The sequence below is a fragment of the Ursus maritimus genome, unplaced genomic scaffold (assembly GCF_017311325.1).
Source record: "Ursus maritimus isolate PB19 unplaced genomic scaffold, ASM1731132v1 scaffold_30, whole genome shotgun sequence".
NCBI lineage: Eukaryota > Metazoa > Chordata > Mammalia > Carnivora > Ursidae > Ursus > Ursus maritimus.
In genome coordinates this window covers 24,292,313-24,308,077 of record NW_024425564.1, presented here as the reverse complement: position 1 = coordinate 24,308,077, position 15,765 = coordinate 24,292,313, and the positions used below count along the sequence as shown (strand labels likewise).

Here is a 15,765-nt window from a genome sequence, read left to right as displayed (position 1 = left end):
GTGTGTGTGTGTGTGTGTGTGTGTGTGTGTGTGTGAAAGCTTAGTCCAGACAACAAGATGACAATATAGACTTCAGAATGGGGGAGCGAATTTTAGAATTCTCTATTATTTTAATACCTTAACCTAAACCCTCACACCAAGCTCTGGAAGACACTCTACCAGGCTCCCCTAATTGTTCACAAGAGCAGCTTTGCTGACTTCCCTGTCAGCAGCCTTGAAGGGCCGTTGTCCTGGACCGAGCTCAGCCTAATCTCAGGTTTGCGTGATGTGAGATTCCTCATGGATGAGTTGCCTCTCCATCCACCGCTGTCTTCCCACCTCTCTGCACATACGTAGTTCGTCTGGTCCATGCTTTCCCATCACTTAGAAACGGCGAAGAATTAGACATAATGGTACATAAAGCTACATTCTCGTTATTCACTCCTTCGTGAGCAGGTCCTGACAGCAATGAATTCCGAATGCAGTCTGTTCAGACAATAAAGGAAAGCGCTGCATCTGTATAGATTATTACAGTGCACTTATAGCAATCTTACGACACTGCAGTCCATCTAGGAGCTGTTCCAAAGAAGGCAGTAAAGGTGAGTGCTTTGTCAGAGCTAAAAGTGCCATCTGCCCAAATATAAGATATGGTTGTGATGGGGTCTAGTCCTCTGAGTGCCAGAGTGCCCTGACAACCGGCCCTGATGGGAGACTGCACTCATCTTAGCACTTCTGTACGTTTGCAACTCAGGAGCCATTTGTGCCTTCCCAGATTTGGACTCCTGCTGTGCTGTGGGTTTCTTTCCATTCAAGCCCATTTCGTGTTTTGTAAACCAGGGATTATACTGCCTCCTGCGAAATCACAGGATATGAGTATCAGCGCTTTTGGAGTCTCTCCATTGCTGCTTTAGAAGAACAGACGCAATCGTATTGCAAGTCCTTCTGATTGTTCGCTGGTCAAAGGAAGAGAAACCTGCGTGTCCACCTGTGCCCGTCTACCTCTGCCCGTGCCCGCCACCACACACAGATGCATACAACCATTTTCCAGTTTCTCTTCTCTCCCGCTGCTTTTATCTTGTGCATTTTTAGCACATGTTGTGACAAGTCTGGGTGGCTCAGTCCGAAAAAATAAAATGACTGCAACAATTGTTACGAGAACGAAGAATCCCTATATACAAAGTATGCAGACTTCTGTATAGAAATTGGGGAAAAAATCATTTCACCTCACTCTACATAGTGGGCTCCCGCTTTATTAACCCACACCTACCCTAATCTTGCCTAAGCAGAAAAGATCCCTCTGCCTGGATATTCCTACACAGGTGCACTTGGCAGCAGTGTCCCCCCCCTCCCCCCGCTGGAAGGCTGCCCAAGACAATGATGAAAAAGAACTGCGACAGCTTGGTGGCACAGCGGGCCAACCACAGCTCTACAAGACGGGCTCGCCCTAAGTTGGTTGTTGGACTTCCTCTAAAATGTCATCCTAATTATGGGAACACCTTCTCTTGCTTAGACGCAGGTTCTGATCACCTCGTATCAAGACAAACCCTCTCTCTTTAGCCACACGTAAAAATGAAAGGCTAAATTTTTAGGACCCCTTCTTGCGCAGTTCTAGATTGATTCACTTCTTGGTCAATGATTGGTACACTGCTGGGGCTCAATCCCAGAACTGCAATCTGGATCACAGATGTGTGCATGCCCCTTGGTCTCTGACCCTTTCATCCTTGGCCATCAGGAAGGAGGGACCCTAAAAGGGCCTTGTGTGGCTGCAGCTGATGTGGAGACCATGTCCATGGTCCACAAGGCGCTAGGCAGTCCTCGGTCTTGAACTCCAAGTCACTAACGCCTTTTTAGAGAGCACGGAGGGGTCTAAATTGGAAGTCAGACCAGGGCTGTTTGAGGCTGCCTTCGGAATCACTCCAGACTCCTCAGACTCCAGGACCAGGAACTCATGACAGCCACTGAGACAACAAGGGTTGGGGGGGGCGGGCAAGACATGAGCCCCCACTGTCCCTCTAAGCCTTCTGAGGTTGCTTGTCTGGGGCGTGGGAGCTAACAAGGGAGCCTGGAGAAGTCAGTCAGGCACTCCTCAATATGCCAGGCTGAGTCTGGACTGGACATTCAGGTTGCTGCCAGGAAATGAAAGAGAGAGCTGGTCTGGAAAGAACAGTTGTGTATCAATCTGGCTGTGAAATCCACTGTATGGCTCGCTGAGGAAGCAAGTGGGAGGGAAGCGATGGGGAGAGAAAAGAGGAGGAGCTGGGAGTAATGGGGGGGCAATGGGGGAAATGGAGGGCAGAAGCAAAGTGGTAGTTCACGCCCGGGGTAGAAGCAGACGACGGGGAAAACAGATGAAAGACCAGAGCTATGCACTTAAGATATGGAAGGTTCTGGAGACAAGGAACTGTTATGTGAGGATCTGAAATACGGTTCCTCTGCGGCTGGCAGGCCTGATCTGGGCTCTGAGAACAGCTTGCATGAGGAGGAGGATAGCAGATGAGAAGAAATGAAGCAGGCATTCTTACAGGAACCTTAAAAAGTCTGGCTGGTTCACTTCTAGAGCTGTTCAGAGCTATCAAACTGTTGGCATTCGCTGGAGAATTTTCAGTACCAACCGCTGTGTTAAATGAGCACCAGACCCCAAGTGTATCTTGGATCCCACCCTCCTTTCTTGTTGCTCTTCCTATTTGCAATTCCCCCAAATCTGAAGTGTTCAAGGTTTCAAACATCTGCCATTTCACCCGTCTCCCATTTCTCTCCTGGGCCCCTGGGACACACCCTCCACTTCAGAATCTGACATTTAGCCTTTTATTTTTTTATTTTTTTATTTTCTGCAAACACAGGTCTCTCACCCCTCCTCAGCTTCCAAAGACCATGCCCCCCAGGCCATCACTACGATCCGAGGTAACCCCCCTCCACAATCTGTATTATCTCCCTGAAGTTATCCGAGCATACCCACAAAACATACCTACCGTACACACTGCTCTGTGTCTGGCTCTTTCTCTTAAATGTATTTTTAACATCTTTCCACCTCAGCATAGAAGATTGACCTCATTCTTTTTAATGGCTTTATAAAAAGAAATCTACATTAAAATTCTAATTAAAAAATTTTAAAACTGGAGACAGATAATGGTGATCGTTGTACAATTGTGTGAACGCGCCAAGTGCCCCTGAACTACATACTTAAACACGGTTACACTGGTAAATTTTATGTTCTGGATATTTTACTAAAGTTAAAAAAATTTTTTTTAACTTCCCCCGGTAATGGAGCTGCAATGCCAGCTCCCTCCTCTGCCTCCCCCTTCTCTTCCCCTGATCAGGTCAGCCAGCCTGACATTTTGGGGACACCTACTCTCATTTGCCTCTTGGCCACCATTCAGAGCCCTTTCGTTCTGGAGAAACTCAAAGCAAAATGATGATCTATATTTCTTTATGGAAAACAATGATATCCTTCCTAGGGGTGGCTGTTAACAGAGAGCATTAACGGTTTTCTGCTAAGCCTGTCAGAGTTGGCCTTACCACGGGCAGTCCTCGCACTCCAGAGGATAGAATCCTTTTCAGCTCTGGAATGCCTTTCATCCTCAGTGTTGGAAGCTTTGCGGAAATTAGGCCAGGGCTTGTGAAACAATTCAAGCCCCATCACAAAGAACCCCAAAAGTCCGAGCCAAAGCCTCCTTGTACTTTTCTTTAACCGGCCTGTTGGTGTCCTTGACCCAGCTGAAGTGCTTAGAAGAAGCCTTTTCACAAGTGAAATAGGTTAAATCCCCTGAAATGCCACACCGGGTGGTGTACCTGTAGGGTTTAACACACTTCCATTGACCCACAGACTCTGGAACGGTTCCGAGCGTAGGGACCAAAAGCTCCAGAGTACAGCATCGTGAGATGCTGGTCCAGAGTACATCGTGAGACCTTCAGCCAGAGGCAGAGAGATCCCCCCAGAGCCTCAGTTCATCTAGGCCACATAGAGAAGTCAAGGGCAAGTATTGCCTTGGCCACAGACTGACTCAGGGTGCCAGCTTAGACACTTGCCGAAGAGGCCTTAGTGACCTGGTGGTTACTGTGGTATCCCAATTCTTGTCTCTCCCGGCTAAGGAATCACTTAAAATCTCAGGTTTGTTTGTTTGTTTGTTTGTTTGTTTTTAAGATTTTGTTTATTTGACAGAGAGAGAGCATGAGCAGGGGGAGCTGCAGAGGAAGAGGGAGAAGCAGACGCCCCGCTGAGCAGGGATCCTGCTGTGCGGCTCAATCCCAGGACGCCTTGATCATGACCTGAGTCAAAGGCAGACGCTAAACTGATTGAGCCACCCAGGTGCCCCAAAATCTCAGGTTTAAAAGTCTCAATATCTCCCAGATTTGAATAGCTTGGCCTTGTGGGTTTGTCCAAATCCCATCAGTAGGGTCCCGCACAGGGAGGTGACTCTGTTGGCGATTAGAATTTCCCCAACGTTTTGTCACTCCCTAGAGTGTTAAGTTATGCCCTGCCACTGCATACATTAACATCTCATGGAAGGGATCTTTGGGTTGGTGAGGCATGGCTCTGAACTTATAGGTTCATTGGAGATTCTTTTCGATTTTCTCCTTCCTACGTGGTAATTAATAGCCGCTTCTCTGGAATGGCTCATCATGTGACGTGGGAAACAAAGGCAGAAGAAAAATTAAATTTCCGTACTACCTACAGCCCACGGACAAGTCCTTGAGACAGGCAGAGTGACCTTCCTCTAGGGACCCAGCTGCCTCGATGTTAATACTTTGCTAAGGGCAAAAGGCAGCCCTAGCCCAACCCCAGAAACCTGTAAGTCTACTATAATATATAAAAGTTCCTTTGGAAACTTCCTTTATCTCTACCCCCCAAGATGCATGTTGGCAGTCATCCCCCAAGCAGATGACCCACCAAAATACATCTGAAGGGTCTCATGACTAAGGTTTTATTAGACGGTAATAAATGACCTTTTCCCAACAACAGCTAGCCCCCTCAAGGTCCTGGAAACCTTGCTTCCAAAATTCCTTAGAGACTTATGGTCCCCCGAGCCCCCTCCCAACTTGAAAGTGTATCATGGGCCATTCCTCATGACCCCAGTGCTGCTCTTTCTGCCCACAGGTCTGATCCTGGTGCTTTCATAAAACCACCTTTTTGCACCAAAGACGTCTCAAGAATTCTTTCTTGGCCCTCGGCTTCGAATTCCTTAGGTCTTTCCTACATCATGACATAAGCCCTCTCTCCCGGCATTGGCATTACCATCACCGTCCCTGCATTCGGGAATTCGACTCCACAGCCCCCTCTATTGGAGTATGACCGACCTCCACACCATTCCTCCCGCTGCGGACTAGCCTAGCTCAGGCCCAGTTCATCCCAAAGACACAGAAGAGGGGAGCAGCAGAGACGGGTGGTTACATTCAGAGGACGATGGATCTGCCACACCCTTTGTGTTTTCATTTCACGGCCACCTTTCCTCTGAGAGCAACATGTTCTCAGACCTCATTCTGTGACTGAAGTCTTCGCAATTACCCTATAAGGCGAAGGCAAGGAGCCCGGACAAGCCCCATGGAAGTCAAACGGGCCCCAGATCTCCAGGCATGCTGCTTTCCTTGCTCTGGGCTGCTGGCTTGCCAGAAGGCATGATAATAGACTATTTGTAGCCTTTTTAGAGCCGTTTGCTGGAGATCCACTAGTTCTAGTAGGAGTTTCAAGAGCCTTTACTTGCAGCTGAGAAAGAAAGGTGAGCCACTTCCAATTCCGGTTTTTATATTCTGGCTTGCTCGCTGGCACCTTCGTCGGGCTGCAGGACACCTGAGGAATAGCGCAACTACAATAGGAGCCATGTGCTCTGTAATCCTTTTTACCCGGATTCTTAATCAAAACTACCCTCTTGCCCACCTGTGCACCCCAAGTCCTCTCCAGGGGGTATGACAGACGCTCAGGCTCCAGACAGGCAAGTGTAATTTTGAAGAAAGTTGCCTCTAGGTCAGCAGTGGTCAGAGCGGTGTCCTTAGGTCCGCAGAAATACAAATCCTCCATCCCACCCCAGACCTGAGCATCAGAAACACTGGGGGCTGGGCCCAGCGAGCCCTCCAGGTGATTGTGAGTGCGGGCATGGCTCCAGGCAAGTCTCTGTCTTCCATCTGTCCACCATGAAGAGTCAGGGTTCTAGAACAGTGGCTCTCAGCTCACCTGGGAGCTTGCACAAACTAGGGAGACCCTTGGCTCCACCCCTAGAGGCTCAGATTTGACTCATGGGCCAGGGGGCGCAGTCACAGCTCTCCACGTGATTCTAAGGGACAGCCAGGGTTCAAGAACCACAGGTGCTGCTCCCTTTGCAGATGTCAGCAGCCTGATGAGTAACCACCTGTTTCTTCCCCACTGCCTCGTCCCAGCACAGAAGGAAAGTATTGCTTGTAATGCATCAGCCAGGAGACAACAGGATGTAAGACAGAACCCTGCCAAAGTGGGGAGCTTGGACTCTCACTCCCCACCCCTTACTGGCTACAGGGTTTCGGGAAAATTAATTCCTCTGATGTTCTATGCTTCAACTGCCTCACTCCAAAACAGAAATCGCATTAATAATTCCTTCCTTTCTTCAAGTCGGATGAGCCAGCTGATAGTCTCCTAGAGTCTTTTCTAGCAGAAAAATAAATCTCAGATTCTAAGGGCTTTTAAAAGGTCAGAACTGCTCTTTGGCTTTGAATTGCTAACATTGATCTGACTCTCTCTAGGATGGGCAAGTATATTGTGAGCTGGTCAATTTTGTGTTTTTCCTGTGTTGACAAATATGAGTTGAGCCGAAAAGAAGTTGATACTCAAGCAAACAGATGCCCCAAAGGACACGACTACAGTGTTTGTATTCTTAATCTGCCCTAAGAGATCCCACTGGGCACTCACCAGTCTATCTGGAGAACAGGTTGCTCTCACGTTCAGCCCGGTTCCCCCATAGTCATGGGCATCTGAGTCCTTTTGCTACTAGCCAGCTACCTGCCTTTCTTCCTACCTCCTCCTTTAAGCTTTTCTTCCCCCCCCCCGGCTCCACAAAAAGTATACGACAATCAGCCTGTGATTAATCTCCGAAGAGCTCCTCTGTGTGAAAAACAAGTAGAATGGGTCAGGATGGAGAAAGGGAATAAGTCAGGTGTTTCCTTAACCAGACATTTATTTTTTAAAATTAATTAATTAATTAAATTATTTATTTATTTAGGTATGCTCACTCTCTTCTTCCCAGAAAACAAAATAGTTTGGTATCCCACCCCCCCCCTCTACACCCTGCCTTCTAACACTTAGGTAATAAGATTAGAAGAAGGCCGAGGGAAGACAGTAAATTGTATCAAAGTGACATTGTATCAATAGTACTGTGTAAATAGTCCAGGAAACCCGCAATGTCTGGGAATTCCTTCAGAAAGAAAAAGAAAAGCTACAAATGGAAGGAACCTAGGACCTTCCCAGCTGTGGCCCAGGTTACCGCGGGGACAGCATAGGTCTGGATGTTGGGTTGCACACACTGGTGTCCCACCTGCAGTTCACATGCCCACTGCCCACCCCATTTCTATAAAAGAGAACATCCCTCTTCCCCGGGAAATGCAGGAAGGGGGCCTCCCACAGCCAGTGAGCTGCCCAGCTGCCAAAAGCCCAGCCCTTTCTCAGCTTCAATTGGGAAGCCTCAGGCAGCTGGCTACAAATGAGAGCCGTGCTTTGTCTCTGGTGTTCTGATGCAGACAGGTGCCTTTTATTCTCTTTCACGTTTTCGCCCCTTGCTGCTGCCGAGACTAGTACTCCAGGGGCCAGGTCTTCAGTCCCATCATGCCACCTAGAAGTTCTCAGGGACACAGGTAAACATCCAAGGTGTGCAGACGGCACACACGAATTCTTGGACTGCCTACTGCCTTTATGATTGACGGGATGTTTGCGTGCTGTTCAAAGTGTTCAGTTGGGTCTTTGAATCATCTTATTTCCAATTGGGAGGGTGTTTTAACTTCTATTATTAAACCCTGATGACACAGAGTAGCCTCCAAGAAAACTTCTTCAACCTTTTGGTTTTGTAATATGTGCGTCATAAGACAGCTTTTCAAGGTTACTTAGGCAACAAGCTCGTTGTACAATTCCACTGTGAATAGAACCTGCCTTCCGGTGAAATAAACTGGTCTAGCTGGTATGATTGGAGGGTCCTGGGACTCATTGAGGCCCAAATTTCTCTCTTCTGTCCTATTGTTTATACCTGAAACTTCACCCTATTGATTAATGACGTACCCGTGCAAAAATACAAATATCCCTTAAAAAAGCAGCTTATTGATTTCTCCTGAACGATACTTGATGGATCAGATCCTTTTCAATATGGCACCCATTTAAAAAGGAGCAGGTTTAGGGAGGGCATAGACGTGAGCATGGTTGCTCTGTCCACCCCCCACCCCCTTTTTTTTTTTTTACAAAGTTTTGGGGGTGCTTGCCTTGCACTGATTGGCCCATGTGGGACTGAGGGAAGACAGATAATCTCAGAGGGTAGGGGCAGGTGGGCCCTGCCGGCTGCTGATTGGTGACTAAGGGACTCCAGACCGCTGCCAAAGCACCAGCAGGGGGCGCACTCGGGGCTGCTAGGGCGGAAGCAGAACTTGTATAGAAGCAGGCATGGCATCGCAGGGAGGCGTGGCATCGCAGGAAGGCGTGGCACTGTGGGGAGGCGTGGCATCGCGGGGAGGCGTGGCATCGCAGGGAGGGGTGGAGCCCAGGCTGCGCATAGGCGGCGAGAGTGATTGGCGAGAACAGATGAATTTAGACGGGAGCAGAGGTAGGAGGGCAAGAGCTTTGTCGATGGAAAGTTGGCAGAAACATAGAGCTCTGTTCAGCCAAGGAAGCGTGTCAAGTGTAACAGTGCCTTCGTTTAATCCTTACAACCGTCCTCACTATTGTTAACCCTCTTACATAGCCCACGCTCATAAGCAACTTGCCAAGGGTAATGCAGATAGCAAATGAGAGATGTAGTAGCCAAACCAACATCTGCATAGAGGGCAGATTACACTGTGAAATGCCAGTGATGTCTGGTGCACTCCTACCTTTATCTTATACCTTCACTCATCCAATCAGTATTAAAAATCTCCCATCGATCTGACAATGAGAAGGGCCAGACACACAGAGTTCCATGCAGCATTTGAGAGACCACATCCAAGGAGAAAGCATTCCAGTGATCCAAAGCAAAGAGGGCTCCTTGCAATCTATAGCTTGCAAAACGTGCCTCTGTATGGTTTGATAAAAATAATCACATCCTGGGGTGCCTGGGTGGCTCAGTCGGTTAAGCATCTGCCTTCGGCTCAGGTCATGATCCCAGGGTGCCGGGATCAAGCCCCACACTGGGCTCCCTGCTCAGCGGGGAGCCTGCTTCTCCCTTTCTCTCTGCGGCTTCCTCTGCTTGTTCTCTCTCTCTCTCTGTGTCTGTCAAATAAATAAAATCTTTAAAAAAAAATCAGATCCCTCTGGCTTCCTATTGGACTTGCTTGATGAACCGATAGAACATTAATTTGAGCCCGGGTCTGCAATGCAATTTATTTTATAAAAAAGTAATGGTAAGTACTAGCATGTCGATTTCTGGAAATGTCCTAAGTCTTAAGTTAGCGCTCCTTTATGGCTACCTATCACCCACCTGTTTAAAATTAGACTTTAATTCTTCATATTGTGTTGAAATGCTACTCCAATCACATGCAGAAAAGTTCTCACATACTCCCTTCCCATTCCCTGCATCACACATACTGTCTTAGATCCTAGACAGAAGTGAGCCTCCAAACATCTGTGCCACATGACAGCTGGACTCCTCTCTTGTTCCTGCCGGTGCCAGGTGTATAGGCCGGTACCCAGTATGATCCCCTGGCAAAGAAAAAGAGCTTAATAAATGTCCGTGGGAAGAGGGAGAAAGGGTAAACTTACATTGAGTAAGCTGTCTCTGAGCTCAGGAAATTGTTCTCCTGGGAACCACACATCAGGAGAATCTCATCTGGGAGAGTGTGAGGACACAGAGGAGGGGTGTGCTGAGAGAGTCCTTTGAGAGAGCAGAGTTGAGTTGCCTCTGATTTGAAATTTAGGGAAACTGGGTCAAGTGTAAGAGCTGAGAGATTAGATGGTGTTTCAGGCATTCTGAGGGTGGGGTGATGGCAAAATGGCTTGGATTGGTGGAGTAATGAAGAGAGTGAAAGCTTTATGGAGATGGAGAGGACTAGATTCGGAATAACTTAACAGGATTCTGTGGCTAAAAGCATTAGAATTGGGGGATGGGAATGGATCTTGCTAAGCCTATTTTTCTTAGTTGACAAAGAGCTCCAGTCCCCTCTCTCAAGCTGTATTTTCTTACAGATGTGAAGTTGGCACTTTTATGTATGTTCACATCTCTGTTCAAATTTTTTTTAAAGATGTATTTATTTTAGAGAGAGAAAGGGGGGGGCAGAAGGAGAGGGAGAATCTCAAGCGGACTCCCCGCTGAACTAGAAGCCTCACTCTGATCTTGATTTCAAGACCCCAAGATCATGACCTGAGCAGAGATCAAGAGTCTTCGGCTTGACCGAGCCACCCAGGGGCCCCTAATTGTTTGTTATGGCATTCAAAGCAGTGGTCTTGAGGGCATATTTTTCTGGAAGTCTGTATTCATTTGAATATGTTTGATTGCATAGAACAGAGTCTAAAACAACAGAGGCTTAAGCAAGAAAAGGGTGTTTTTCTCTCCAGTAACAGCTAAAGCTGGAGTGGTAGGTGTTCTCTGCTAAGTTGGCAGGGCCCTGGCTTCTTTATCTGGTTGCTCTGTCTTTCCTAGGAAGTTGACTTTGTCTGGATGGTTCTAGATGGGTCATCTTTGTGTCTGCATTCCGGCCAGCAGGAGAAAGGAAATCAGAGAACATTCCCCTTCTCTCTAAGGACATGACCCAAAGTTTCACACTTACTGTCTCTGTCACGTCCTTTGGCCGGGGACTTAGTCTCATGGCCACACCTACCTGCGGGCAAGTCTGAGAAATTGTCTTGTTTCTGATGGCCTGTGACGTCCCTACAGGAGGTTTCCCCATTCTGACCCACCTAGAACTAACTTCTAAGTTCTCAGGTGCTGCCACATTTGACCTTTGATTTAGGTCACTCCCTAAAGTCCCAACTTCAGCTATCCTCATCTGGAAATGGACATATCCTCCTTTCCTGAATCCGAATAAGACAATTTTAAAAAGGAAAGTAAGGGGAAAGGAGAGTAGCAGCAGGGGAGGAAAGATTGGGGGCAACTGGGAAACACTTGTTGGCAAATCATATTTCATGGATGGATGTCTACTCTGTGCACTGCTAAGCAGGTACTCCTGAATCAGGACATTGCGAAGCATTTCCCCCTTTATCTCCTCAGAGAAGGAAACCACCTGCCACTGAACCAAGAATGGCTCATTTTTTTTCCTCCTTCACCCTCACAATCTCCACTCCTAGTTTTATTTTTTTTTAATTTTATTTATTTTTTTGACAGAGAGAGAGACAGCCAGCGAGAGAGGGAACGCAAGCAGGGGGAGTGGGAGAGGGAGAAACAGGTTCCCAGAGGAGGAGCCCTATGCGGGGCTCGATCCCAGAATGCTGGGATCATGCCCTGAGCTGAAGGCAGATGCTTAACGGCTGAACCACCCAGGCGCCCCTCCACTCCTAGATTTAAATTTTACTTATGCCTTGGCAAGTTCTCTTTTTGTTTGATTTTTGTGTTTCTCTGAGAAATACCACTTCTAAAACTTTTTCTTCTGCATTCCTAAATCACAACTTTTTGATGCCAGAGCTGGAGGGAGGCCAAGGGCTCATCCTTCAACTGAAAATCAGGTATTTTTTTTAAGGTAAGAGACTAGGAATGAATGGAGGTGGAAGCCGGTTGGTTACATGGCTCTCAGAATCCTTCGCTGTATCGAATGTAAGTGCTCCGGCAAGACGTAGGAACAGTTTTTTAAAAAGTTATTCCACACTCCATCTGTTTCTTTATAATGCACTTTTCCTATGCTCATTGCAGTGATTTGGCCAGGAAGGGAAGCAGCTCCTGTTCCTGAAGCTTTACCAAGGTTTTCCCTTCTGCTTTCTCTCGGTCTTCATTTTCCTCCTCCCCTATAACTGCCCCCCCCCCGCTCTATTTTAATCATGACCATCAGTGGAGCTATTGGGGGATTCAGAGGAGTGGTGTCTCCATGTTTTAATAACTGTGCTGGCTGCTCATTTCCCCTATAAAAGGAACCTATCTAAAACCCTCTAGACTTTTCTGTATGTGTTATAAACCCTGCTACAGTGCTTTCAAGCAATCTTGTGGTGAAGAACCAGCTTTTTTGAATCTTTATTTTTTGAGAAGGCGGGAGGAACAAGGGAGAGGGAGAGAGAGAGACTCTCAAGCAGGTTCCACGCCTAGTGCGGAGCCCAATGCAGGGCTCGATCTCACAGCCCTGAGATCATGACCTGAGCCGAAGTCAAGAGTCAGACGCTTAACTGATGACTGAGCCACCTACGTGCCCCACAACCAGCTTTCTAAAAATAAAAATTCTAATCTGTTGTGGACTTAACTTTTCTCAAATATAATAAATACAAATCACTGGAAAATTAAAATAAAAGACATACAAAATACGAGCCCCCAATTTTTATTATTAGATTCAACAGGCATAAAATGACTGTCAAGTTGCTACAAGAGCGTCTAAATGCTTGCTCTGAATTTCTGTACTTAACCTTGTTGCAGACCCATAACAGTTCGCGGACCAGCACTAGTCACGCGATCACACTTCACGAGGCTCTGCTCCCACAAACCAAAATATCTTGTTTCTGCCTTATAGTGTCTTGTTTGTTTTTTTTTTTTTTTTAAGATTTATTTATTCAACAGAGACAGAGACAGCCAGCGAGAGAGGGAACACAAGCAGGGGGAGTGGGAGAAGAAGAAGCAGTCTCATAGCGGAGGAGCCTGATGTGGGGCTCGATCCCAGGACTCCGGGATCACGCCCTGAGCCGAAGGCAGATGCTTAACCGCTGTGCCACCCAGGCGCCCCTATAGTGTCTTGTTTAAAAGAAAAGATTTAAAAATTTACAAGGCATCCATCTTACCCTAAATGTATACAAACTAACAAAAACTCTCTATGCACCAAAAAGCAAAGCATACACACACACACACACTCACTCACTCCAATAACAATACCACTTCCTGGAGAGGTAATACAATGTAATGTTTAAACATGTGGACTCTGGAACCAGATATCAATCATTTACAAGTTATATCCACTTGGACTCCTTTCCTATAAAATGTAGGTGGTGATAATAATACCAACTTCTTCAGGTTGTTAAGAGAATTAAATGGCATAATATGCACATGGCTCTAAAAATAGTAGGCACTCAATAAATGTAGCTGTTATTCTTTTCACTTGATGGAATAAAGAGGTCCCTGTTGCCCTGCTCAGCATTGCCATCTGCAAGAAGATGGATGTGTGGTTTACCTGGCAAGCCGGGGCCAGCCTTCTCTTCCCCAGCATCTGGAAACACCTGCTGTTGGTGAAGGCAGAAGCCCAAGTCCTCTGAGCGCCTTGCGAGGAATCTGCCACCCACCTGCCGTTGCTGCCCTCTGCTGCTGCTCGTGAGAATTCTGCAAGCCGAGTTTCTACGGCTAGAGACCGGGGCAAAATCTAACCCCACGTGGAGGAATTATCCGTAGGTCCTTTGTTCAGGATTTGATTGACTCTCCAAGAATGCATTTTAAAGTGCCTGTAACACCCTAGCTCGTTTCATGAGTGTACCATCTACAACTGCACCTGGGCGTCGTCATCAAATGCTGACCCTGGTTATCCCCTGCTTAGCTAGCTGGTGATGGAACATAGCTGGTTCTCAACCTGCTCCTTGCTGACTTCCTTGTAGTGATCTTTCAGGCCGCCATAACCCAGATGTCCCGATTTGAGTCCCAGGTTAGCTACGACCTCTCAGAGCCTCTCAGCTGTCCAAACCCACCTCTCCCTCCCTCTGCAATGGCCTTTAGCGCCTCCAGAGAGGCCCTCTAGCCTCCAGGTGTCTCCCCTTCCTAGGTCTTTGAGATCCACTGTTCTAAAGCTTCCCTCTGATCTGAGTCACCGCTCCCTCAGAGGAGGGTTCTTGGTCCTTCGGCCTTCCATATCTGACCTTCCTTCTCTCCAGCCTTATCTCTGATGACACCCACACAGCTGCCACAGGCTGACTCCCATTCTCCAAATACACATCATCATTTCCTTTGTGGTTCGGTGGGTGCCATATCTCCTGTCAAAAATACCCCTTTTGCTACAAAGTCTTTACTCCTCATCTCAAATGCTGTTCCTTCCACGGTATCTTCTCATCCCATTCCCTTAGGAAATGTGTTGTTACTTGGGTAAATTTCTTAACATTTTTTTTCCTGACAAAATGTTTTGTTGAAATGTGTGGAATTAATAAAGAAAATGATAACATGAAAAATAATGATTGGACCTCTGCTTTTTTTTTTTTTCGTGTAAGCTGTACACCCAGCATGGAGCCCAGCGTGGGGCTTGAACTCATGATCCTGAGATCAAGACCTGAGCTGAGATCACGAGTCGGATGCTTAAGCAACTGAGCCACCCAGGCGCCCCTGGACCTCTGCTTGTAATCAAGATGCAGCATAACAAGGACAGATGCATCTCTCACCTGAAACACCAACAAAAAAACTGGACAAAATACGTGAAACCGTAGTTTTCAAGATCTTGGGTATCAGTGATTCCACAAAAGGGGGTAAACAAATGAGGTATGACCTATGATATCACCCCAGCTTACTGCCTTGAGAGACTGTCCAAGCTGTGGCGCAGTGAGGGGGAGCCCAGGTAGAGCCTGGTGGAGTCCCTGATTTAGGGATACAGGGCTGAGAGACTGGGGAAAGCAAGGTGGCTAGAGTTGACAGAACAGAGTGTTGGAGAGGAAAGAACCACAGACAGCAAGCTCCAGAGATCTACCCAGAGTCCCCTTCAAGTTTCCAGGAGAGGGCTGATCATTGCAGGTGTGATAAGGATTCTTTCCCTGAGGCCAGGGAAAGAATCATCCAAAAGGATTAGAGAGAACTGTATACGCTAGGTTGGGGAGAATTAGTGCCTTTTCCCAGCAGCCAGACTGGGAAGCCACATAATTCATGGAACATCAGGTAGAGTACTGAGAAGTGGGAAATAATTAGCCCCAGGATAAACATGTCTCTGGGTCCACCTAGCAAATCCTGAAAGCAAACCCCAAAAGAATCAAACCGTTTCCAAGTAATGAAACTGCATTCTAGAACAAAGTTCAAGAATATTTAGGGGATACAATTCTATTCAGCACCCCAAAAAGGTGAAAGTCTGGCATCCAGTGAAGAGTTTCCAGGCATGTAAAGAAAGAAGAAAACTTGATCCATAATGAGAAGAAGAAATTGATCAACTGAAACTGACCCAGAACTCACAGATTCTTTCTCCTACACCTGCCCTGGTTAATCTCCACTGCTTTGGAAATTTCTTCACTTATTTTATATATCTTTTTCTAGTTTCGCTGAAAATGAAGTTTTCATTTTAACCTTGCTGACTCTCCATGCTATCTTGACACTAGAAGGGTCAAAGATTTATGCAAAATATCAGACAGGGCCAAGGCCAAATAATTATCAGTGGTTAATGGATTCGTTATTTGTTAAATGACTCCTTAAGCACTAGGCAACCTCTGGGTCTAACCATAGAGACAGTATTGAAGTTTGTAATCACATCTACATAATACATACACTCCTAGTTTTAAAAGGTTAGCTACTGTTGCCTCCAGTAGGACATATCTGTGTATCGTTACGCATCATGAAAAGGGGTCATGAAAAC

The 15,765-nt window shown here is 46.9% G+C and overlaps 1 long non-coding RNA gene across 1 annotated transcript; it reads right to left on the bottom strand.

Annotated features, from left to right (window-relative positions):
- Nucleotides 1-80: 80 nt before the first annotated feature.
- Nucleotides 81-14,381, bottom strand: LOC121106077. Its single transcript, XR_005838803.1, has 2 exons — nucleotides 13,408-14,381; nucleotides 81-465 (listed from the first exon to the last, which is right to left on the bottom strand). It is a non-coding gene; the product is annotated as an uncharacterized LOC121106077 (long non-coding RNA).
- Between the last annotated feature and the right edge of the window lie 1,384 nt (nucleotides 14,382-15,765).